The following is a 23,440-nucleotide window of genomic DNA, read 5'->3' as shown; positions in this document are numbered from 1 at the left end:
GAGAAGTTCAGCTTTTGCCCAGTATTTGATGGCTCTCGGAGAAGTGACAAACACAAACTAGGACTACAGAGAGACAGGCAAAACCCGGGCAGACTCTCACTGGCTCCATGTTGTCCACCACAGAGCTTCGTAAGGTAACATTCGTTTCATGAATGAATGTGTGCATGAATGAGCGAATGGATCAGTCCGATGAGCAGTTCTGGGTAATCAGGGGTTTTTCCACGTGAGCGAGAGGATAACAGTATCGTAACTAGTCAGTGCAACTTAGTAATAGTACTGAGCAGGGTCTGTAAGTGTCACGTCACGGCTACCACATAAAACGGGCAGAAGGGAGAAAGGGAGTGAAGGGAAGAAATCACAGAGGGGACGGATGGGAGAAATAGGAGTAGTGAGTGAAGAGGGCCAGGGGTCTCCTGGAGTGTGAAGTCAGAGACGTAAACGACCTAAATGTACGGGTTTGGGCTTTAATTTGTGTGGATCTCTAGCTGTTTTTCAAATGTTTATCTCATCTCTCTGATAGAGACTTGAAGCTTCTTGGCAAAGACAAGAACCACTTTGGTGTGTCTCTTCAGTACCTAATACAGGTGTTTACTCTACACTTACTGACAGGTTGAAGGAAAGAAAGGCGAGTTTTCAGTCCTTTCTAAAAATACATAATTATCTAGAAATTTAGTCACAGAAAACATCCAGTTCTGATAAATCGAAGTAAAATAACCCCTTTTCCACTCAGAGGAGGCTTTTTAAACTTTGGTTTTCTAAATCATTTACCCAAAGCCCTACCCATAAGAGAGTGTCTGGATACATTGTGAAACGTCCTTCAGGGGCAGCAGTACAATTTAAGCAACGTGAAGAAATGTGCCTAGAAGATTTGAAATATGCTGCTTTCGCTTCCCTGACTCCATTTTCGTAAGAATACCTGAAAGTATTGGCAGATGAATTAAAGGCAGTGCCCATCTGGAGGGAAATCAGACATCCATTTAGGTTTGTGATAGAAGGGCTTATTAAGAAAGGTCAAACTTGTGTAGTAATGTGGAATGTACACGTGGGAAAGCTAAGCAGGGCTGGTGAGAAAATGGGGTGGAGCAGTTAATTAACTTTGAACCTGGGAAATGCTTCAACACGCAGTCTGCGAGATTTCCCTCAAAGAATGCGGGACACCTGGAAAATGTCAAATGTTTTATTTTCAACCGATTTGTATGCAGTAATCATCTGAATAAGAAAAATGACTTTGAAAGCATCAGAAGTGTAATTTTCACCTTCTTCTAATTTAAAAACACTTGAGCACATTTTTTCCCAGGCTTTTAAGAAAAGAAATAAAATTCACCTTTGGGGGAAAGGGAAGATCAAGATGGCCGCCTTGACAAGTATCAGGAGGCTAGAGACTGAAAATAGTCCATGTCAAGTGTTTATAACTTTATAATGTTCTACCACATATGTTCCAAGGAAGAGACTGTTGAAGAGGCAACAGTGTTATCCATTTTTATTAAATATATAAAAGTTGTCGCATCCATTTCCCGGCAGCAATCCCTGTTTTTAGGAGTGATGTCAGTGATCCTGTAAAGCAAGAGATACCGGTGGGTTGACCATGACTTTCAAAGCACTTCTAGAGGTGAAAACGTGTTTCTGCAGTAGCAAAGGGGTACCATTCTGATAAAGCAGCAAGATGAGAAAGGGAATGGGGGGGTCTACACAGTCTTGTTTCATCTGATAGAACTTTCCCAACAGAAAATGGAACAATATCAGATAAGAACATTTATCAGACTCGCAGACGTCACGGGCACTTCTCCTTGGGAACATCATGCAGCATAACCTTGCTAAATCCCAAATGTTTAAGAGAGAGATATATAGACTGGCATCTTGGGAGGGATGATAACAAGTCTGCATCATTCACACTGATGTATACATTAGGCATTTGGGGGTGTTTCTTAAATGATACCTAAGACAGTCTCACTGAAGAAACACATGAGTTCCCGGGTCAAAAGAAAGCTAAAGTGAATTAGGCAAGATATCTCCTAAAATGATGAAGGTGGTAGTAAAAAAATAAATAAATAAATAAAAATGTGTACTTTTCTTCTTCCACTTTTGTCTGACTTTACTAAGAACGGGTGACAGTGAAGGAGCCTTAAGCATGATTGCAGAAGGCAGGTATCTAATCCTCTGTTAATTCCAGGCGTTAGAAGCAAGAGTAAGTTTGCAGCCTAGGTGAAGTTGTAATTAGTTAGCAAGGGCAGGTGTTTCCAGCTCAGATCTTTACAGATGAAATAGAATGTAAGAAACAGAAACTAAGCATTGTTTCAAAGTCAAGTGCAACTATTCTGAAAGATTTATGTAAATCTTCTATTTTCCCATTTCGGGAACTGTAATAGAGCACAATGTGGAAAAGTGTAACATGTTTATGAGTTTATGACTTGCCATGAGATTGATGAGAATGAAAATGTCAGAGAGCCCATCAGCATCACTCAAAGACACGTCATGGAATCCAACAGGTGGTTAAATATGTATGTAAGTGACAAAATAGAACAAAAAATTTCAGCAGGTAGTGTTCACACCTGTTCTCTGTTTATTTGTGTCTTAATTGAATATTATCCTACTTTACCTCAATCCATAGAGGATTCAAGGATGCTTAAAAAGAACACATTGGGGGCACCTGGGTGGCTCAGTGGGTTGAGGCCTCTGCCTTCGGCTCAGGTCACGATCCCAGGGTCTTGGGATCGAGCCCCACATCGGGCTCTCTGCTCCGCGGAGAGCCTGCTTCCTCCTCTCTCTCTCTCTGCCTGCCTCTCTGCCTGCTTGTGATCTGTCAAATAAATAAATTAAAAAATCTTTAAAAAAAAAAAAAAAAAAAAGAACACATTGGACCTCAGGCGACGTGAGTTTTTAGTGACCAAAGATGGACTCTGGGGTCCGTGACATTGAGAGGTTTGCCACTTTTTTCAGGCATGAGGTTGGATTCTTGCTCCTAGAAGATGAAGTTTGGGAGAAAATCGTTCACTTTGAGGACGAAGTGAGCCAACACATCACCGATAGTCAGATCCTGATGAGACCTGGTTTTTTCCTAATTTGAGTTGACACGGCAACTTCCTCAAAGACACTGAGCCATTTTGGGTTTGGGGGTTTTTGTGTGTGTGTGAAAACAGCCAAGTGAGAAATGAATCCTTGGTAAAAGTTGGAGAGGGAGCTATCCTTTGGTATGAGGATATGCACAGGAAACTCTTGCCTCTAGATAGCAATACAGTTTCAAGAGACATCTCCAAACCTGAGCAAAATATTTCCTGGATTCCCAATTTAGAGACTGTGAGCTTGGAGGATTTATCAATTCCTGAAAAACAATAAGAGCCCACTTAAATATAATAGGAAATTACAGGGAGAGGGAAAAAGGTAAGGAAAATGTGGAAAATTTGTTGAAAATGTGTATTTTAGATCCAGTTCTCCTACTGCTAACTACTTGGCCTTCGGAAAGATGTGACTCTTTCTTTGGTATCACAAAATTGGAAACCAGGTGCAACTGCTTTTCCCCACTAATTGGTGTGCCCCAAGGGAGGGTGACTTGTTCCTCTATCTGATTTAATTGGTGAATAAGGTAAATCAGCCAAGTAAAAGAGAAGCGAAAATATCCCTATGGCTGTACTTATAAGAAGGTTCCTGAAGGACTAAGAGCTCTGGGTCCTTTCCCACTCCCAAAGCAGAGCAGCTCTGTTTTTATCATTTATATAAGTTGATGTTCTGAAGATTATGATGTTCTGAAGATTATGAGCAGGCAAGGGGCGGTGGGGAGGAAAGGGAAGCAGGAGGATTCTTTGATGAAAGAACACTCTTACCTATATTACACACAACTCACTGTCAGTTCTCAGGCTTTTAAGGATTAAGCGGGTACAGTAGTGGGCTCCGCTTGCCAGATTTGGCACTGGACCAAACAGAATGTGTAGAGATGCTGAGGATCAAACTACTCCTGTAGGTTCCAGTATCCAGCGAGAACCCAGGACGGTACATTCAATGAAGCCGTTTTACGGCTTCAAATGGGAACCCTAGAGTTTGTGTGATGAGAGATGCCAAACTTTTACACTCCTGAGAAAGCTTTCCCCAACTCCTACCCCAGCCTGTCTTGAGAAAGATACTACTTAACGCTAACTTAAATACCTTTTGCTGTCATGGAGGTCAGTTTTGTCTTGGTTGACTCTGCGCAGTGGAAGTTTTCCCTACTTCCTATGCTCCTTCATGTCGTGAAACTTCTTTTTAAATGAGCCCACTTCAAATTAAAGCATAAAATGATTTGAATATATCTTTATCTGACCTGCATCTCATCTCATTCTTCTTTTTGCCGTGTCTGAAGATAGACTCCAGCTTCTACAATATTGTTAATTTCTGGGCTACGAATTGGATACGGGATAGGCACTCAAATTTTGTAAGTGCCTTGGGGTTACAAGTCCCACTTGCCCTCTCTCCTGCCTCAGCTTCCCCACCCCCAGCCCCAACACACACACGTTGGAAGTCCTTCTGGATAATAGGAACTGTACTGTTGGACTAGATAGAGTGCTGGGTGGCTCAGAAATTCTTCCTACCTTTGCATCTTCTCAAGATAGTGGTCTCACACATATTTTCATACAAATATCCATTTGATTTGCCCTTTCCTTCACTCTTCCAACTCTTTCCAGCTCTTCAGAACACGTCTTCTCATTTCCTCCCACGCCTCTTCCACCATTTTGTCATATAGCTAGAGTGGCCCTGGGAATACATGTATCAGAGGAGAAAGAAACCATATGTTTTGAGGTAAAATTTAATAGAATAAAGAAAGAATGCCATTAATCTCCAGCCCTTGAAAATGCCCAGAAGCTCCCATTCAGACCCTTCTTAAGAATTTCCATTCACTGTCTTTTATTAAACCCTGGTATTCCTCAAACATCAAATTCCAAGATGAATTTTAAAGATATTACTTACAAACTTTTGTGTAACTCTTTCAAAGATAAATAGCTCAGAAGTATTTTTTTTTCCCTAAAATTTCTATTGTGAACGTGCTATATTTTAGGTAGGCTTTTGTCTCCCGTGCCTGAGACCCTAACCACCATTTTTTAACCGTTTATCACTCAAGGGGAAACATTTACTACCAAATTTGAAAAAACAAAACAAAAAAAAACAACCGACATCCAACTTAACTTTTGGACTGTTTCTTTTCTAATAAGGATTTGGTTGGCCTCAAGCAGGAGGAAACGTTCTAGCTTATGAAAGATAACTAAGGAAAACACCGTAAGTAGAGCCAGGAAGTCTCATTCCTGAGGGCTTGCGAAGGAGTCTAACTCGCAGTTGAGGTGTGTGCTACTCAGCCATCTGGAGGCTGGCATTCTGATCCTGCTCGGGAGGCCACCTCTACCTCTAGCACAGTGTTCTGCTCGCTGCTCCTTGATTCTTGTGAACACTTCTGTTTGTCTCTGTGTCTGATGCAGGCTTCAGCATGGGGTGCTTAGTAATTGCTCCCTGAACCAAGTTTAACCCAAGGCTAATTTACTAATGGTTCTTCCCCATCAGATCTGGAGTAAAAAGGACCTCAAATGAGAAGCATTATAAAGTTCTCAGGTTAAATGACATCAAGTAATGACCGGAGTTTCAGGGAGGAGTAAGGCTGCTGATCTCGGGGGCATTCTCAGTCGTGTGTGCTGAGATATGAATGTGTGAATGTGTGCGTGTGTCCACACACACGTTCTTCCCCAGGAAAAGGAAGGAAGTGGAAAGGGGAGAAAATAGAGCTATTGACTACAGAGCCAGAAAGCCGTTTGCAGAATGACTGCTTCTGTTGTATGGGGGCATGCTTCCTTTGAGAAGGGGTGTATTAGGCATCCTCTTTCCATTAAGTCTATTTTGGGAGGAAATTACAGAGGATAGATAATGTGCTTGTTACCAAGTCCTAGGGACCTCTTATCGCCACAGCCGCTGTTCTCAACACCCACCTGCTTAGAGCGAAAGAAATCAAACCTGTCTTCTCAGGGACACCAACCCCAGACGATCAAAACCTCTACTAAATCATCGTGTTTACTAGGAAAGCTGCTGATTTTTGTGAAGTGTTAACTTTGTCCTTAAAAGCCGTGAGTGCCGGGGAGCCCAGTTGGGCCTCTGGCCTGTGCATTCAATCCACTTCTACAGGGGCAAAGCCTAGGAATTGTTTTCAAAACAGTGTGGGGCTTCCTACTCGGGCTAAAGATTTATCTGCTTTTGACAACTACCCTGGTTACTGTGGAACAAGGAGTTGACTTCTCAATAGTTTTACAAATTATGTGTTTAACTTTGTCTCTATAGAATTAATTCCTGGGAGGCGAGAGGAGGGGTGGAGCCCAAGCCTTCAAGGCTAGTTGACAAATTTGAGTTTTTAAAGTCATCGCAGCAATTTCCCCCACTACCCCCTCCAAGCGCCACAGTGCGGTGAGGCTCTGTTTCCACCCGAAGGCAGTTTGCATCCTGCCTGTGCACTGATTTACGCATTAAAATAAAACAACTTCAGTGTTTAGCCATTAAAAAAAAAAAAAAAAAAAAAGCTGTTTAATCATTAAACAACCACTGTTTTTTTCTTTTGCCCTTTAAACCTGCATTCAATCAGTTTGGACGCTGCTTTACAGTCTTGTTAACTGCTAAAATCACAAAGGAGGGGTGAGCAGGATCACCACCAGCAGCAGGAAGTCCTGAAACACCCCCATTGTCCCATGAAACTTTGGGCCAGAAGCTCCTTCAGCTGTCTTGCAACACACACTGGGCTCCGAGGGAGGTGCAAGGGGCAAAAAATGCAACTTCCAATTCCAGAAGCAGCCCTGTGTTTGTTCAAGGAAAGGGGAGGGTGGACGGGAGTTTTCTTGCATTTACTCTTCTGTGTGGCCATCGTCGTCGTGGGGACATGTGACATGAACAGGGGTCCTCCCGCTGTTCACGTGTCCCGTCCCTGGGATGGTGTGTTCTAGCCGACTCCTAGGAAAAAAAGGCCTGGATGGTCCCTTTTTTTGTAAAGGGAGGAGGAGTGGCAGTGTTTTATGGCCTTCTTTCAACCCATGGGAGTTTTATCACTCGTTTTTAAAAGTACGACTTAACACCATTTTCAAACCAGCCTGAGTTCGAGCCCCAATGGTTTTCACAAAATGTCCCCTTTCTCCCTCAGAGCGTGATGGCCACAGGTGCCTCCTAATGGCTCCACTGAATTTCTTCCCTTCGTCGTAGGGAAACCAAGAGCGTTTTCTGAAATTTAATTCTGTGATCTACCATCTGTTCTAGGAAAGGATTGCAACTTTCTGGAGATGAATCTCTACTTTATCGCAGACTGTTTACCTTTTTGATTTCTTATTTTACCTCTGTTGGGTGTTCATTTGTGCTGCCAGATGTTTAAACCACATTGGAAAAGACAATCCTTCCCTTTTAAGTGGCCAGGTTCTAGACAAAATTGGTAATTGTTTCAGTTTTGAACAGGGTAAGGACATAAGCATTTCTTTATGTGTCCTGGAATTGCAAACTTTGTCAGTGACACCCCCTCACCCCCCCACCCCTGCTTTGAGATGGAGATATGGAAACCTAGAGAGTTTGGGAGACTTGCCTGAGATCTCATAGCTCCTTTAGTTCATTGTTGTTTCCACCAAGGACACCCCTTCACTAAGTTAGTACAAATGCTTCCTAGAGTGCCCTCACAGAAGATAAAGTCTGGTTATGTGTCTCTGTTTTACACATTTATCCTTGAGACAGCTCTGAAGTCACTGACATCCCTGCCTTCTTCAAACCAAACAATCCAATTCCTTTTCATTTACTTTGAGATTTCTGTTTTCTAATTTTCCCACCATTTTGACGTGGTCTGTGTGCAGTAGGCTTTTAGAATCTGAACCAAATTATTCGGGGAATTGGCCCCACATTTTTGTACAGGTACTTGGATACTGTGTAGACGAGTCCTGTTTTTCTCTGCTCTCACAACCGCTGCCCAGAGAAAGACCCGGTGTTCTTTGGCCAGTTTGTTGAACCATTTCCCTCAAGAGCAAAACTACCTCATGTTTTCCATTCCTGTATTTCAGGGTCATATCTTGAATATTTCCTTCCTTCTTTCTTTCTTTCTTTCTTTCTTTCTTTCTTTCTATCTTTCGTTTTTAAAAAGCAGGACTTTGTTTTGCTAGCTATTGTTCATCCTGACCACAAAATAAAATAATTTTCATCTCTGAAGACCTGTTCTAACTCACCCTTGTTTTTAAAATTAAAAAAAAAAAAAAAAAAAAACTTACCAACTGGGTCTTTCCTGAAGACACGCATATTTAAGCAGCCAGTTCTTACTGTGGATAACAGAATAAGTCTTATGTCTGTTCTTTAGGTACCTTATGTTAAGTTCCTCAATGAATAGCCATTTCCACTGCATTTTAAACAAAATCCAACGGAAAAATAACTGTAATTTAAACAGGATAGTCGGTCAGCTCACTAGGCAAAAATAGTTTGTTAAACGAGTTGTTTGCCCTTTCCCAGCGATTTCTGATAAAGTCGCTGATTGATTACTGAACACATTTTTCTAATATGCCAAGATATAGGTTGCTCTAATGATCAGACAAACCAAGTACAGTGTATGGCCGGGGAAGAGCAGGCTCTTCTTACATGATGATAAGAACTGTGGAGAGAGGGAAATCATGAATGCTGGAAATGGATGAGAGGAGAAAAGAAGGAGATGACACACTCGAGAAAAGCTGAGTTAACAGGCACTATTTTCAGAGCCAAATCTATTATAAACCCCGACATAGTTGAATGCTTGTAAGAGATGGTTTCAGCAACTCCTCTGTTTCCTGATGTGTATACTGTACCTGAACGAAATGCTTCTTTCCTGTGAGCTGGACAGTAGGAAGTAATCTATCTTCAAGCTTGTTTGGTTTGTAAATAACACTGTAGAAAAGGGCTTTGAGCTTTGGAAAGCTAGTCTCCATGTGTTCTCTCTCACTCTTGGAGGCGGGTTAAAGGGCAGGGCCATGACCACCACCTTATTCCGTAAGCGGTTGTTTGCAAAAGGTTGAAAAATGTGCCCAGGGCCCATGCCTGCCCCTCCGTGCCCCTCTGTGGAACTAGCGCCACTCAGGCAGGCTAGCAGGCAAGCCTCGCTTTAATGGAAATAGAAGAGAGAGTTTGGGGGAGCTTGGCATGTTGCAACATGTGCTTTTTGCTTGCGCCTACTGAATTTTTAATTTCCATGAAATGTCAGTGGGCAAGTGGACACTGGCCTTCTTTCTTTTTGTCTGCTGCTTTGCAGCTATTGGGATACTAGGCTTTGGATAATGAAGTAGGTTGTCATTTCCTCCCCCAAATAATACATTACAAAGTGGAAAGGCAAATTTCCTGTGGAAGCTCTAAGTAGCAGGTGGTGTTTCCTTAATATATTGTTTTTAACCTTCAGGAAAATTGGTATTATGAGCCGGTAATTTGGAAAAGTAAAGTAACACCAACGTCCTACATTTTCAATAAGACAATCAAAATCTTAGTTAATTTGAAAAAAATCAAACTGGAGTACTGTACCAGGAAAAGACATAGCATGTTTTGTTCTTAACGTGTTATTATTAAAGTTTATTATAAAGTTATTTTGAAGTTTAAATTCATGGAAGACAAAAAAGGGGATACGACGCAGCTGAATTTCCCAATTCATTAAGAGATTTCTTTTTTGAAAAGAAGGACAAATAGGTATTTTTAAGTTTCACTCTAAACCTTCGCTGCTAACTAATGTGTGGAAACATTTAGTCAGTCGTACAAAGAGTTAAGCGTGGGACTGTTCACATGGCAAATCTGAGTTGAGCTGGAGGTAAAAACATCTGTATTTTTCATTCATTTGCTCAGCAGCACTAAATTTCAAGCTTGTTTTTTGTTCAGCATCAAAGAAAAAGTTGTTTTATGGTTATTGGATTTTTTTTTAAACTCGCATATTTCATGAAAGGGACTCAAGTCACTGGATCTTTATATTCTTTTTAGTTACTTTGCTGCCCAACAGCCCTTCTGCATGCCATCTTGTTGAATAAGGAAAACATAATTTTATTCTTTTTCTCTTCCTTTGAAGAAAAAATTTAAGAGGCTTAAATACCATTCACATTTTGGAATTTCCTTCTTTCCTCCTCCCAAAACCATCATCTCACAACCACGTAAAGCCATCCAATGTTGAAAGACTTAGATATTCTCACAACTATAAATATCCTTTATATGACTATGACTCCTCTGTTTATCGAGGGCAATAAGAATGGAGCCCAGGAGCTAACAAAGTTTGTGGCGACGTGTGTGTGTGTGTGTGTGTGTGTGTTCATGTGCATACGTGTTGAAAATCTTGTGTGTCCAAATTTACATAGTATTTTTAGCATGCGAATTGCTGATGAGGCATCTATTCTTTTTTCTCTAAAAATTCTGAGTGCGTGGACCTATTAGTTGCCAGGGACCAAATTACCACAACCAATGCCAGACGGAAATATTTCCAAATCCAAGAAACGATTCGTATTTAAACTATTAAATGTGGCTAATTTAAATAGTCGTCTTCATTCTCTAATTGTTGTGTGGCACAGTTTGGCTGTGAGATCCAGATTTTCAAGTGTAAGAAATCGACGTTTTCGTCCTGAGAAGTATAAAGCGAGATACTCAACATTCATTGCCATTGCCCTCTTCCATCCCAAAAGGAAGGGGGAGTTAAGAGCCGGGCCGGGGCGGGGGGTGTCAAACCTAGATACTGTAAAATTTCAGCTACTTTTGGACTTTCTGAAGATATCAATTTTCCTGATAATTGAACGTTAATGTCTTTAAATTTTTAACTTTAAATTTCAATAGTGTTCTTATATATGAAAATCTGGGTAATGTACATAGTACATGTGTCTCTTGACTACATTTATCAATGCGCTGAATATAATTTTATGTGTTCCTCGATGATGTTTGATCATTAGCCCAAACATCACTAGACTCGTGAACTGGCAAAGATCATATTCTTTCACCCTTTTTCCTTTCTCATTTGTTGAATGCTCACCATAGGAGAGGAACTGTGATGCCCCCCACCCCATCCTTGGTGCATAGAAGGCACTCAGTGAGTGTGTGTTGAAGAAATGAAGGAATCAATAAGTTCAGTGGGTAGTTGTGAGGGTAGATTGAGTTCAAAGATTCAGCTGTTTTGGGTGTAGGACCAGCCGAGACTATAGACAGAGCAATAGGGTCACAAATTATGTGGACTACAGGAACGAATATGTTCATCCCCAGGCCAGTGGTACCCGGTCCCTCCTTGAAAAGTACTCAGAACATGACAGTACCTTTCCTATCATTGACCACTGTCTCATGAAATTAGAAGAAACCTACGCAGCTGCAGCACTCCCTGAGCCTTGCGACAAGGCTACCACCTGCCAAATGAGTGTTCAAGTGAAAAAACTACCTCTGCAAAGGGTTCCCTCACTCCTTAAGAAACAAATATCCTAAGGGAGTGCCATCGGTTACGCATCCAACTCTTGGTTTCAGCTCAGGTTGTGATCACAGGGTCCGGAGATTGGGCCCCACGTGGAGCTCCATTCTCTGCATGGAGTCTGCTTGGGATTCTCTCTCTCACTCCCTCTGTCTCTCAAATAAATTAATAAATCTTTAAAAAAAAGTGCAAGTATCCCAACAATATCAGTCAGTGGTCTTTTCCGTGCTGCTGCCATTTTGTTATTCTTGGCACACATCACAGACCTCAGCCTGCCAGTTTTGTGCAGCGTGGCTCCGTTCCACGTACACTAAGTTTGTTCTTGGGCTGCCCCAGAACAGCATTGCTCCCCACTTTGAGAATTAGGGTTAGGATACTTTGGGGGATGGATTGCATTCATACCAATACTTGACCATCATGACACACCTGTTCAGCGTAATGTGGAGGGAAATTGTGGCCTTTGGAGACAGACAAATGTAGGTTCAAACGTCTGCATCATCTTTCATGAGCTGCTTATCAGCTGCCTGGGTGGTCTTGGGGAACTTCAGTCCACTCCTCTGTTTTCATAAACGTGGAGATATATAGAAAAGACCTTGACAAGGCCTCTGTAAAAGCTGGTTACTTGGATTACTGCTACCTTTATCAGAAGATTGCTTCCACCTGATCAGAAATCACACCAAGCTCAAAACGTTTTTTCAACTTTCCTCGATATGCATTCTCTGTGCATAAGCTGTGCTGCAAGTTACCCTTTCACTTATTCCATCTAAACAATCTCTATAGAGTCTGGAAAATAGATTGAATTTCTCATGAAAGCCAGTTTGTATTAACATGTCATATAGGGGCATCTGGGTGGCTCAATCTCTAAGCATCTGCCTTTGGCTCAGGTCATGACCCCAGGGTCCTGGGATCGAGCCCCGCTTTGGGCTCCTTGCTCAGCAGGGAACCTTCTTCTCCTTTACCCTCTGCATTTCTCCTGCTTGTGTTCCCTCTCTCACTGTCTTTCTCTGTCAAATAAATATATAAAATCTTTTTTTTAAAAAACCCATTTCATATACTGAATAATCTGTACAGTGAATCAAAGGTAATTAATGCTAAGGGATAAAAAGATCACCAAAAATAGTCACAAAATGATACCGTTTCCTCAAGTGGCCTTCCGTAGTTAGGTCTATTGTTCTGAAATGGTTCTTCACTGAAAGAATAAATATAAAAGATGGTGGGAACTATCTACCAAACATATCTTTATCTTTTATTTTATTTTATTTTATTTTATTTTATTTTATTTTATTTATTTCAGAGAGGGAGCACAAGCAGGCAGAGTAGCAGTCAAGGGTGAGGGAGAAGCATTGGGAGAAGCATGCTCCCGATACGGGCCTCCCTCTGTCTGACTGACTGCCACCCAGTGTCCCCATCTTTATTTTTTGTTGTTGTTTTTTTGGTTTGGGGGGGGAGGTTTTTGGCAGAGAGAGAGAGAGAGCACAAGCAGGCAGAGTAGCAGCCAGAGAAGAGAGAGAAACAGGCTCCCTGCTGATCAGAGAGCCCAATGAGGGACTCAATCCCCAGACCCTGGAATCATGACCTGAGCTGAAGGCAGATGCTTAACTGACTGAACCACCGCAGGCGCTCCCCCATCTTTATCTTTTTTAACATTAGCTTGCTTTCTGTAAGCAATAAACAAAAGTGAAGATACTTTCTAATCACTGAAGTGTTACTCACCATGTCTAAGGAGAATCAGCCTGTCCTTAATTTGCTTAAAACCATGGAGACACGAATCACAAACATCAGCACAGAGTGTGGAAGGCAGTGCCAGCGGGACCCACTTTATCGACAGCATGAAACTGTTCTGGGACTAAAGCCTGTGCAGAAAGGAGCTCTCAGAAGCAGCCACAGAGATCTTGTAAACACCTGTATCAACCATACCTTATCTCCATTTTTGCCTCGCTTTGCCAGAACATTGTCTCTATTTTGGAAGATATTAAGTCTCTGTCAGCTGGCTGAATTCCTGAGAAAATGTTTACATGTGTTTGTGTGGTCACATGACAGTAGCCCTCACAGATAAGAGAATTCTTCCATCTGGTTAAAAAAAAAAAAAAAAGCCACCTAGGGACACCTGGGTAGCTCCGTCAGTTGATTGTCCTCCTCTTGGTTTTGGCGTAGGTCATGATCTCAGGGTCTTGGGAACAAGTCTTGCAACTAGCTCTGTGCTCAGTGGGGAGTCTGATTGAAGATTCTCTCTTTCCTTCTCCTGCTGCCCCTCCCCCTGCCTGTGCCTGTGCATGCACTCTTTCTCTCTCTCTCTCTCTCAAATAAGTAAATAAAAATCTTAAGGGGCACCTGGGTGGCTCAGTCAGTTAAGCATCGCCTTCAGGTCAAATCATGATCCCAGATTCCTGGGATCGAGTCCCACGTCGGGCTCCTTGCTCAGTAGGGAGCCTGCTTCTCCCTCAGCCTGCCACTCCCCCTACTTAGGCTTTCTTTCTCTGTGTAATTAAAAAAAAAAAAAAGAACCACCTAAAGAAAATATGGTGCCAAGGCTCTAAGTCCCATTTAAACGATAGATATACTGTGTGATATTATTCAACACAGTTTGATAATCGAAAATTTATACAGATTTTCAACAGTGGTACTTTGTGACATTGGTAAAATGTAAGTAGACAAATCAGTATTGTCTGGATCCAGTGGCACTTTTTCCAGTTGTAAGCAGTGGTCAAGTTCTTGACTAGTATATTAGCATCTTTTTATGCTTTAGTCTCTTTGCTTTTTATGAAAAGAATACTGGGATTCATGATGTGGAATGGTTCCTCGTAAACCCGAGGCCCCTTGTTCATATACATGTGGTTTTTCTATTTAATATGTCAAGGCTATTCTGAAGGATACAGAATTGGCCTTCATGGGAAACTCAGCCTCCATGCCAAATTGGGTTCATCGTGCCTCCATTTTCTCTATAAGAACCCCTAGTTTTGGGGGCTCCCACACAGGCCATCTCTTAGTGATGAGCAGAACTGAGGAACTTTTGTTCGGATATTTACCATTGTTTATACGAATGAAAGCTCACAAGTTGATCGTGGTCTGCAAGTAGGCTGAGGAACTGGGAAGGTAAGCACTCAACTCAGAGGCTCCCATTCTTCAAATTGTTCTCCCTGAGTCTCCTTGTCTTCTCCCTGAAGACCCTGAAGGAGCAGTAGCATCTGCAAGGACATTAGGAGACTCTGACTTAGCTACTATTTTGGCAGCCAAGCCTGTGTGATCCCGCAGAACCTGGAGGGATCCTGAGGGTGAGAGAACAAAGGAGTAGGCTTTTGTGCAGGTGGTCAGAGCAGAGAAAGCGGAAGAGTCAGTTACAGGTTCCAGCAGTGACAGAAAGATGGCTTCCGAACTGAATGGTTGCCAAACCCTCTCTTCTTTCCTTGTTTCTTCTACCTGCGTCGCCACAGCCAGAAGTACTGGCTTTAATGCTTCCCAGTAGAAGGAGACGTACAGAATGTGTGTGGCTGGGCATCCTGACGATACTGTATGTGCTGAGTCTTTGGGGGTAAACATCGGGAAAATTAGATTGTTGGAATAGCCAAGCTTTTTCACATTAGCTCTGCATTCTATTGACTGTCCAACGATAGGTTGGAAATTTAGCTTAATTTTAAGGTTATGTTTATACAGGGAGCACTATCAATTATCAGAAACATTAGAAGTGTTGCTAAGTAAGTAAACTCAGAGTGAAATGTCATCTCTTAGAGGCTGCTTAACAGTTGTCAGAGAATAGTCTGTTAGTCATTGTAGCAAGAAGTAGCTACCCGAAAATTTGTTGAATACATGAAATGTTTTTGACAGAAATATCTGCATAATTGCTGTGTGTTATACATGCTCGTTATAGCCTAAAGGCATCTGTTTGAATTAGGGCTTTTTTCCCCCCTGTCTGTGTAACACACTTGCAGACACGATATGAGTATTTGCTGCTGTTATCCTTTTAAAAAGCAATCTCTTGACTCTCTCGACGCCTAAGCATTCTAGAGCTAGTTTGCAAGCAACACATAACCTGGAAGAAGGAGAATTAAGTTTACTTTCACTGAAGCTCTAGTTTTGTAACTTGCTGAAAGTTTGTTTTGGAGAGAGGTCATTTTTGAAGAGAATAAAGAATTTCATTTTTGTGTGTTTTTTTTTTTAATCTTGCAATCTTACTGGTAATCATTAACTATATTTAATAAAATACAGCCTCCTTTCAAAAGAAATCCCTGACAATAGTACATTTTAAAACCAGGCTCTCTTTCCCAGCAGCCCAGGGTGTTTTGAAGATAGGAGAACAAGGGAAGCACTTTCAGCTGTAAAGTCTTGCGGGGCCGCATTTAAGTGTTTGGGGCGCTGTATTCTTGATGCAGCATCGTATTACAGGAATATTATGAAAAAAAAGCTACAGGGAATTCTCAAACATGCCTAACACATACAGAGCTTTAATGTTCCTATGGCTGGATCCATTCAACAAATGGGATCTGTGGGTCAGATGGGTTTGCGAGCCACTATTATTAAGTCGTTTTACTTTTACCATTAAGTAATGGTTCCTTGTTAATATTATGAATGCGTGTGTTCTTTGCCCTCTCTGTAAATCTTTTGTTCCATTCTTTTTTTTTTTTTTCCTCTTTGGCCTTACAAGAATGTGGGGGGAGGACATCCCTATCCACAAATCAAGGGCTTTAAATAGCCGGACCAGAGCTGAATGAAGGAAATCGGGCTAGATAACATCTTTGTCAAATGTCTGCCTATGAACTCTGCATCACACAATTCAAAGGAAATTGCCATTGTCCTGCGCAAGTTAGGTGAACAAAGCACGTAAAAAGTCCTGTTCTGGTTGCCATGCGCATTCCTGTGCGACCGGAACCAGAATCTCGAAGGCCACCGAAATGGCACGGCCTACGGGACTTGCGGGCAAATGAGAGTGTGGATTTGAAATATGTGATGCAGACCGTCCGGGAATCATTCCCCAGAAGGACACCTCGTTCTTTGATAGAGAACAATGGAAATCCGAAACAATGAGGAACGCCGCTGCCGTTGCTTTTCTGACTCCTAGGATTCCTATTGCTCCGACCATCACTACTGTCCCTACTCCACTAGCACCGCCACTTTCCCTAGTGCGATTCTGCAGTGTTTATTAAGTTCTTACAGCAGGCAGCTGTGCCGTGTAGTTAAGAGACATTAATCGTTTTTTGTGGGTTTTTTTAAAATTAAAAACTTTTTTTTAAAGATTTTATTTATTTATTTGCCAGAGAGAGAGCACAAACAGAGGAAATGACAGGCAGAGGGAGAGAAAGAAGTAGGCTCCCGTTGAGCAGAGAGCCCGATGTGGGACTTGATCCCAGGACCCTGGGACCACGACCTGAGCTGAAGGCAGAGGCTTAACCCTCTGAGCCACCCAGGCGCCCCGACATTAATCGTTTTTAATCAGCCCAACACACCAATGAGATAGCCACACTATACAAATTAGTCAATTAAGGTTTACGTGGCTACCAAGTCACATAGCCTGGGCCTCGTTGATCCCAGACCTGAATTCAGTGGCCTTTCTGGCTCCTGAGCCGCGTTCTTTAGCACCGTCTTAAACGTCCTTTCCCTGTGTGTGAAGGGAATGGATCTCTGCAGGTACAAAGATGTCACCTCCAAACCCTTACAAATGACACTGAGTTGCTTGGGGGAGAATTTCCCCAAGGCCAAAAGCTGCTTCTGTGGTACTCCAAAGCAGCTTCCGTATCCTGGAAACAGCAACTACAATCAAAAATAGCGCCCTATAGACATCCCTCTTTAGAAAGAAAGAAAGAAGGAGGGAACGAAGGAAGGAAGGAAGAGAGGGAGGGGAAAGGAATGGAAAGAAAAGAAAAGAAAGGAAAGGAAAAGAAAAAACTTCCACCACCAACAGTTCCTCCTAAGAGCAGAGATACCTACCCTTCTTTGGCAGTAAGCCCAGACATACCAAAACATGTATCATCTAGAGCCAGGAGTTGAAGCCCACGGCATCTACAGAGAGACAAGCACTTCTTTTCAAGAGACAACGCATTCACAGAGTAAGGACAATCCCCGGGAAGTGACAGGGAGTCAGAAGAGCAGCGTCAGACAAAGAGGGTAGTTATTACCAGGCAGCCAGCGGCCCCCCGCGCACCCGCAGGTTCTGCCCTTCTTCAGTGTAACCAAGCAGAACTCCACTCGACTCCCATTAAAAGTAGACATTTAGTCGGCATCCAGAATGTGGGCAGGAGCTCATGTTAGTTATTTACTACCCATCTCTGGCATTCCTTCTGGACATGACCAATGAGTTACAGCTGGTTTTTAGGCAGCGTGGCACACTCATTAACTAGCTGTCAGGAACAGCTACACCCTTCGGTCCACAACGAAATGAATGCAAATCTGGATTTACCAGAGGAAAATTCCAAACAGACCAGGAAAGCAAAAATCACAGACACCCTCTCCATAATAACTGGAAAACAGAAATGTGTGCATTCTACAAAGAAACGCTTGACAAAGACCAAAGTTTCATGCCCTAACACAGGACGAACAAGGCAAAGGAAACCTGTGCAGCCAATTTCAGAGTCAAGAGCGCACTTCTTACCACAGCCCTCAAAGACAGGGATTTGTAAAATGTGCAAAGCCAAGTCAGTCATGATGCTGCAGCCATTACCCGGCTTCCATTGTTCACAGGAAGTGACCCTGTCCCTGGCCTGCGGTAAGTCTGGTTGGTCAGAGCCAATCATGAGACCCCATTTCCCTTGCAGGGCAGTTGGCTCGGGACCATAGGAAGAAACCACCTCTCCCGCTGGATGTGGACATTCCTAGAACTGCCACCAGGAACAGCCGAACCCATTTGGGGACTCTGAGGGAGACAGGCTGAGAATAAATCGAAGATAGTGGAGGAGAAGGATAGAAAGAATCTGAAGCCTCAGAGATTTAATCAACTCAATTTAAGCTGCTGAATTAACCAATTCTGGAGGTGCATTTTTGTCCAGGCTTTGCGTCACGTTAGATAAATAACGTCTTTATCACGCCTATCTGCATTTGGGTTCCCTTTTGTACCAAAAGCATACAAGAGGAAATTTCTTTGTTGGGATACTTGAGAGATTCATCAGAATTTATTAACTACATCTTTAGAAATTAGTTTAATTTCCATTAATCTTCCCCGCATACACTTATCTATAAGAAATATAGGGAGATAAAGTCGTATTTAATATGTGTTCTCATGTTTTAAAAATATACCCATTTTCCTGTGTCACTTTTGGATCTGCGTAAAGGTAGCTCTCTTGTGTCAGCGACGGCCTTGCTGAGAGAAAGAATTGTCGCTCCCATGATGATGATTCTCAGAGCAGAGGTACCCAAGTTCCTCCTGAATCCAGGAGTGTAGTCAGGAATCATCACCATTTCTAACCAGCAGCTTTTACGAGATCAATGAAAGGTATCACTACGACTCCAGGAAGAGGACTTCTTTCCCGAAATTTAGGGTTTAGAACTCAGTTAAAAACCTTTTTGGAATATTTACTTCATGCAGAAGACAGGAAGTATGTTAGCAGCTGAGCCAGGTGGGTGGGCGATTTCCCTGTTTGTGAAGACTCCCTGGGAATTTTCCATTGTTGGTGTGGTCTGCATAGCTTCTCTGAGGTTGGAGCATGGAGTGGTCAGCGTACACAGCTCGGACTAGTAATTATGCCTTAATGTAAATATATATAAATATTATACACATATATGCTGGCTTTCAATGGAGTGTTTTAAATGACTCCCTCTGAATGGCAATGTGTATTTATATATATCATGGGTAAAAAATAAGTGTCATGGGTGGTCACATTCCAAAGAAATGAACACATGCACAAAAGCACCAGCCAGTGAATGGAGAGACCGTACAGAACAAGGAATTAAAGGCAGGAGATGTATAGATTTCTTGAGGAGAAAACCATGGGGAATGAAGGGGGAAATGTCTGGTGATGTCTATGAGGGACCTATGTAGGAAAGACCTGTACGGCATCTGTGTGGGAAGCAGGCATTTTTGTTCTTCCTCACATGTTGGTCACAGACAATAATAAGTAATACGTAAGATTATAAACACCACAGATACAGGAAATGTGACCAGGTATAGCTTGTGTCGTAGGCACCGTGGCATTTATAGCTAATATTTTAAACATGATCACATATTAGAACAGGTGATAAACAAGAGGGAAGGAAACCAACCAAAAAGTTCATTAGAAGTTATCTCAGAGGGGCGCCTGGGTGGCTCAGTGGGTTAAGCCTCTGCCCTCAGCTCAGGTCATGATCCCAGGGTCCTGGGATCGAGCCCCGCATCAGGCTTTCTACTCTGCAGGGAGCCTGCTTTCTCCTCTCTCTGCCTGCCTCTCTGCCTACTTGTGATCTCTGTCTGTCAAATAAATAAATAAAATCTTTAAAAAAAAAAAAAAGAAGAAGTTATCTCAGAAAATTTAGCCTTTGCCCTCTTGACTAAAAAAAAAATTTTTTTCCCCACAGACTTTCTGAAGGGAATAGAAGAAAAGGGTGAAGGAAAGTATACATATAAAGATAAGAATAACAGGATGGGGTTCCTACCTTTATAAAAATCTAGTGAAAAACAAGATGCTCTTTATATTTCTGAGACATCTTGAACTTTTCAAGGAGAAAAACTGTTATTAGGAAAACAGTCTTCTAATACTGATGTGCCCTTTAAATATATTAGAAACATTCTTTTGAGCTAAGATCTTTAAAATGATTTCATCAAGATGCAGTTATTCTTCTTAGTTGGTCATTTTTTTTTTCTTAGTGAAATCATCGTCCAAGAAATCTATATTTTTTTTTCTTACTTTTAAAAAAGTGCTATTTTTGTGCATGAGAGAAGATGGTTGCTTATAGCATGGATTTTTCATAGGAAAGCAAACACAGATTAAGCTAATTGCCAGAACAGTGTGGTAGAGTGGGGGAGAACAAAAGATGTGAAGCTGTACAACGTGAGTTGACATGGTCACTTCATTATATACTGGCCTTGTCATCTCTTTCAAGTCACTCGCTGCTTTAGGGTCTCCCTTCTTCCAAGTAAATCTGAACTGCGTTACTTGCTTCAGATGGCTGTTGTGAAGTCAACTAGACTGTACCCACTTTGTAAAGTATATATTGCTCTAATATCATCTGACTGATATAAAATGAAGTCTATGATATAAAATGAAGTCTATGATCTAATTCTGAATTATAATTTAAAAATGTTTGGGGACAAATGTTTGGGGATATGTGGGTGACTCCATCGGTTAAGAGTCCAACTCTTAATTTCAACTCAGGTTCATTAGATCTAGCCCCACATCAGCTCCGCACTCAGCGCAGAGTCTCCTTGTCCCTCTCCCTCTGCCCCTTCTCCTGCACTCTCACTCTCTCTCTCAAGTAAATAAATAATATATTTAAAAATTGTAAAATATTTAATTCAATGAATGTGATCAGGAAGTGCAGTTTGGAGAGATATTTCTGGAATAGTATAAACAAAGATACGTGGTTTTTAAACTGGTGGCATATCAATCAGAGAATTATCCATTTTAGAACAGTTGACCTGAGTTAGGTAGTTCGGAAGCTAGCTCCACTTGAGTTTGAAATAGAGATTTTGGAGACAAGCTGAATGAAACATTTGGTTTTCAGAAGAAGGAATAAGACATTTTAATTTATGGATTCTGAAGAAAAGGACATTAATCCAGAGAAAACCTTGAGGGTGGGTCTAGGAAGAAGGTATTTTCTGGAAGGACCAGGGAGCTGCACACAGAAGTGTGCACTGGAAGTGTGAGAGTGTGGAAGAAAGAGAACTGCCTTCTACAACTGTTTAAAAAATTAAAGGGTATAAGCTAATGTTCGGGAATAGTTAACATTTCTCGGATTGAATATTAAACTTCCTCCAAGGAAAACAACTCAACTGCTAAAGTCAGCCCTTCACTGGTGCCAAGAAAATACTGCTAAATTAGGGTTCTAGGAGAGATATGACTCAGTTAAATATCATAGAGCTCACAACCCATAAACTATCCCTTTGTAGTCCTTGAGAACCTAAGAGATTACAAATAAATTGACTGACTCTTTCCTTCAGGAAAGGAAATGCCTAAAATCATGATTCAGCTTTTTAAATTCAATTTCCATGTGTAACTATTATAGCTGCTGGGAAATACTCAATACTCAAATCATTCTGTAGAACTATTTTTAAATGTTTTAGTCTAAGAACCAAATGTTCTTAGAATCAAAGAAATTTTTTTTCAAATTGAATACATTTGATATGTAACATTGTGTAAGTTTAAGGTATATGGCGTGTTACTTGGATACATTTATATATTGTAAGATGGTTGTTGCTATAGCAACATTTATTTCATTATATACTTATTACAGAAGTGTCGTACAGTATTAGTATCTCTATTCATTATACTGTATGTCGATCTCAGTGGTTTTATTTAATACTCATAACAAGTTTGTACCTTAAACACCATCTCTCTTATCCCTCTACCACCCCATCTCCTGGTAGCCACTATTTTACTGTTTTTTTTTTTTTAAGGTTTCACTTTTTTAGATTGATATATAAGTGACATGATACAGTAGTTATTTTTCTCTGATATATCTCACTAGGCATAATGTGCTCAAGGTCCATCCACATTGTCATAAATGGAAAGGAGTTTCCTTTCTAATGGCTGAACAATACTCCACACAGTTCCACTGTGTATAGGTGCCACTTTTTTTTTTTTAATCCATTCACTTATTGATGAGCATTTGGATTGTTTCCATATTTTGACTATTGTGAATAACACTGTAGTAAACACAGAAGTGCATATATCTTATCAAAATCCTGTTTTCATTTCCTTTGGGTTTTAACCCACTGAGCCAACCAGGCACCCCCTTCTGCCCATTTTTTAATCAGATTGTTGTTGATGTTGAGTTGACTAGTTCCTTATATATTTTAGATATTAACCCCTTCCTAATATATGGTTTGCAAAAAAAAAAAAAAAAAAAAAAACCTCTCCCATTCTGTAGGTTGTCTTTTCACTTGTTCATTTTTTCTTCTGCTTTGCAAAATCTTTTGGGTCTGATGTAATCTCACTTACTGATCTGTTTCTTTTATTGTTTTTTGCTTTGGCATCATTCCCCAAAAATCATTGCCAAGGCCAGCATCGATGAGCATCTTCCCTATATTTTCTTCCAGTTTCACAGCATCATGTCTTATGTTTAAGTGTTTGATCTATTTGAGTTCATTTTTGTGAGTGGCGTGAGATAGGAATCCAATTTCATTGTTCTCCCTGCTTCTCCTGTTTTCCAAGCACCACGTGTTGAAGAGACTATCTTTTCCTCATTGGATATTTTTGAATATTAATTGACTCTATGTACTGGGATTTAATTATGGACTCTATTCCGTTTCATTGGTTGATATGTCTATTTTTTTGTGCCAGTACCATAGTATATTTATTACTATGGCTTTGAAGTGTAGTTCAAAATTCAGAAGCATGATACCTCCAGCTTTGTTCTTGTTTCTCAGGATTACTCTGGCTGTTGGGATTCTTTTGTGGTTCCACCAAATTTTACAATTGTTTCTTCTATTTTTATAAAAATTGTCTTCAGTGATTTGACGGGGATTGCATTGAACCTATAGTATGGCCATTTTATGATATTAATTCTTCTGATTCATGAACATGGGAGGAGTTTCATTTTGTTCGTCTTTTTCAATTTCTTTGAGCAGTCTTGTGGTTTTCGTTTTACAGATCTTTCATTTCCTTGGTTAAATTTATCCCTAAGTATTATATTGTTTTGTTTTGTTTTTTAATTCTGTTGTGAATGAGATGGTTTTCTTTATTTTCTTTATTTCTTTTTCAGATGCTTCATCATTAATGTAAAGTAATACAACTGATTTCTCTATGTTGATTTTCTGTCCTGCCACTTTACTGAAATTGTTGACTAATTCAAACAGGTTTTTGACTGATTCTTTGAGATCTCCTATATGTAGGATCCTATTATCAGCAAATAAGAAGTTTTACTTCTTCCTTTCAAGAAATGTATCTATTTCTTCTAGGTTATGTAATTTGTTGGCACATAATT

At 41.0% G+C, this 23,440-nt stretch overlaps 1 protein-coding gene and 1 long non-coding RNA gene across 3 annotated transcripts in view; one reads left to right on the top strand and one right to left on the bottom strand.

Moving 5' to 3' along the window:
• HMGA2 (high mobility group AT-hook 2) overlaps nucleotides 1–23,440 on the top strand; it is a 138,411-nt gene that overhangs the window by 88,970 nt on the left and 26,001 nt on the right. The window lies entirely within an intron of this gene.
• On the bottom strand, nucleotides 1,225–17,568 carry LOC132020573 (uncharacterized). Of its 2 annotated transcripts, XR_009405033.1 has the most exons (5): nucleotides 17,318–17,568; nucleotides 14,425–14,583; nucleotides 8,232–8,279; nucleotides 4,560–4,722; nucleotides 1,225–1,554 (listed from the first exon to the last, which is right to left on the bottom strand). It is a non-coding gene; the product is annotated as an uncharacterized LOC132020573 (long non-coding RNA). The 2 variants fall into 2 exon arrangements; XR_009405032.1 differs by lacking the exon at nucleotides 14,425–14,583 and having other exon boundaries at nucleotides 8,232–8,389.

Source organism: Mustela nigripes, chromosome 6, assembly GCF_022355385.1.
Source record: "Mustela nigripes isolate SB6536 chromosome 6, MUSNIG.SB6536, whole genome shotgun sequence".
Lineage (NCBI taxonomy): Eukaryota > Metazoa > Chordata > Mammalia > Carnivora > Mustelidae > Mustela > Mustela nigripes.
The sequence above is the reverse complement of the archived record's forward strand: the minus strand, read 5'-3'. Positions and strand labels throughout refer to the sequence as shown.